The 2,902-nt window shown below is 40.7% G+C and overlaps 1 pseudogene; it reads right to left on the bottom strand.

The window, feature by feature from the left end:
* Nucleotides 1–822: 822 nt before the first annotated feature.
* LOC133365732 (5S ribosomal RNA) lies at nucleotides 823–941 on the bottom strand (annotated as a pseudogene).
* Nucleotides 942–2,902: the final 1,961 nt, after the last annotated feature.

Raw genomic sequence — 2,902 nt, 5'->3', positions numbered from 1 at the left:
CATTATAATCCATGAAACTATTGCAATAAGCCCCATCCCTGGATACAGTCTAAACAAAAGTCACTTAGTGGTACACTTGCAAAATGTTTTGTGCCAGTGGAATGTTGTTGCACATGAGAATGCATAAGCAGATTGCTGGTAACTTTGCACAGCAGATTGTGTAATTTGTTACACAATGAGTTTCTGCTAGCAAAACTGTTGTGTTGTATTCCTCTGTTGCAGAACATTAAAACTCACCTGTCTGCTAGTGGAAGAGCCTTTGCATTAGTAGACAAAGAATACTGCCATAAATATTGAATTGAATGTGATGTTGGGTCTGTGATCTGATCTCTTTTTTGTAAACTTTGAAACAGAAAACACTGGAGCCATAGCACTTGCTGATGAGACCTTGAAAAGATGCTGGCCCAGTGTGCATTCCATGTTCGGGATCGTTTGGAAAGAGACTAAAAATAAAACTGTCAATATTATAATGTCGCTGCACAACTCAGTGGTATAGCTACAGTATTCCACCTCAAAAAGAATATTGTACAGCTGGAAAAGTTTCAGAAAAGAACTAAAATGATCAAGGGAATGGAGCAAATCCTCTGTGAAGAAAGGTCACAACATTTGGGATGCTCTAGTGTAGGAAAAAAGACAAGTATAGAGGGGACATGATAGGGGCTTATAAGATTTTTCATGGTGTGTTGAAAGTGGATGTTATTTGTTTGTTATATGCCTTCAAGTCAATTATGACTTATGGCAACCCTATGAATCTTTTGGATGTATGCACACGGTTTTCATGGTAAGAGGTATTCAGAGGTGGTTTACCATTGCCTTCCTCCAAGCCTACGGCACCTGGTATTCCCAGGCAGTCTCTCATCCAAGTACTAACCAGGCCTGACCCTGCTTAGCTTCCGAGATCAGAGGAGATTGGGCGTGTTCAGGGTAGTATGGCCGCAGCATTGAAAGTGGATAGAGACATGCTTTCCCCTCATAATACTAGAACTTGGGGTCTTCCACTGAAACTGAATGGTGGGAGATTCAGGAATTCACTGTATCCCGTTAATAATTATCTAAGTTAGTGGCCATTGCCATGTCTTATGGCTGTGAATTCCATAAATTAAATGTCTTATGTGAAACAGTACTTTCTTTATCTGCAACAGATCTATGATCAGTCAGCCCAAGTGGATGACCCCAAGTTCTTACATTATGAGAGTCACAGAGAAATTTCTCTCCATTCACTTTCTCCACACCATTCTGTTATGTCCCCACTTGTAAGTCACCATTTTTTCTAAACTCAAAAAAGCCCTTTCTATATTCTACTGAACTAAATGCTCTTGAGTTTCAGGGACTGTATATTTACTAGAGAGTGAACGTTAAAGTTCTTTTGACAGGAAGTGAGCAATAAGACTGAGCACAAGAGAAAGCTGTAGAATTTGGGGAATGTTAGTTTATTTTTCTGTTTGCTTAAAGTTTGTTTATATTGGAGGTCAGTGGAACACTGGGGGGGAATAAGGATTTAGGCAAAATGGATAAACCCTTATAAAATTCCAGATAAATTAACAAGTTCCATATGTATCTCTTGTTCAGAAAAGAAACAATATTCTTGGGGTTTTTTTTAAAAAAAACTCACACAGATTATTTATTTGACAAGTAGCCATTCCAAGCCAAACCGTATAATACTTCTTTCGGAAAAAAGTTTTTTTCCATGAAGTCAAATGAGAATTTTCTTTCCATTAAGTGTCTGTGTTTATTGTTGCTTTGTAGAGCTGTTGATAGGATGCATGAGTTGTTGGGATTAAAGCCACACTCATCAGTAGCTTCTCACATGACAAGAGAGTGCCAAGGTTATACCCACGTGACCACTAGCATATGAAGAACTGGCATCTCGACAGTGCTCGAGCAGGAACAGAATCTTCTAGAAAATGAAATTCTCGGCCTGGGGGGAGATCTGGCAAAAAGGTGGAGATAATTCTTTCATCATAGATTCTAATCCAGATACCCATTCTAGTTAAGGGGGAAACTCCCATTGAGACCCTCAGATGTTGTAACAAAATATTTCCCTCCCAAGTATTTTCCCCATCTCATGGAAGGACATTTTCCAGAATAAAGCCCCTGAGAGGATACAGAAAACTAACTTAATTTGTGCCCAAACCATATACACAGACTCAGGGCCAGCTCTCCTATTAGGCAGAATGAGATGACCATCCCAGGCAGCTGATTCTGGGTGCCATGAGAGGGCACAAGAATGTTCATCATTTAATGCATTACTATAATATTTTTACTGGCAATGAGGCAGGGAGGCTGTTGTGGGATTTTCTGCCACAGGTTCCAAAATGACTTGGCCAGCCCTGGGTGTACTATGCTCTGCATAGATGCATGGAGACTGTCCACATCTCTGTCACATCTCCAGGGCCAGATTTCCGCTATGAAAGCAGGAAAGAAAAAAAAACAAGTTTCTTATTTAAGGGGTTTCTCCTGGGAGTCTCTCTTGGTTGTGGTTCTATTTTAGTGTCGAAATTTTATGCTGTAGCATTTGAAGCTCTTATACCAGGGTGCGGAATCCTTTTAGGACTGCATAGCTTTCTGGGGCCAGAGACAAAAGTGGATGGAACAATGAATTTATATTCTAGTTTTTTTTCTGCCCACACTAACACATCCATCTATCCTCTGTCGCAGAAAGCAAGAGCCATTATCAGACTTCAAGGGCACATTCCAGCCAGGGAAAAACCCTCAGGGTGTAAGGCAGGGCCAATGAGGAGTACGGCCCGGGGAAAGTTCTGAGGGCCAACAGAGGGGCCTGGAAGGGCACATTTGGCCCTTGGGCCTGAGTTTCCCCAAGAGTGGTACTGTTCAGACCAACATAGATGATACATTGAGTGCAGTTAATGTGTCTGGGTTTTTTAAAAATAAAATTAAAATA

Source organism: Rhineura floridana, chromosome 10, assembly GCF_030035675.1.
Source record: "Rhineura floridana isolate rRhiFlo1 chromosome 10, rRhiFlo1.hap2, whole genome shotgun sequence".
In the NCBI taxonomy this organism is placed as follows: domain Eukaryota; kingdom Metazoa; phylum Chordata; class Lepidosauria; order Squamata; family Rhineuridae; genus Rhineura; species Rhineura floridana.
This window is presented reverse-complemented; position numbering and strand designations above follow the sequence as displayed.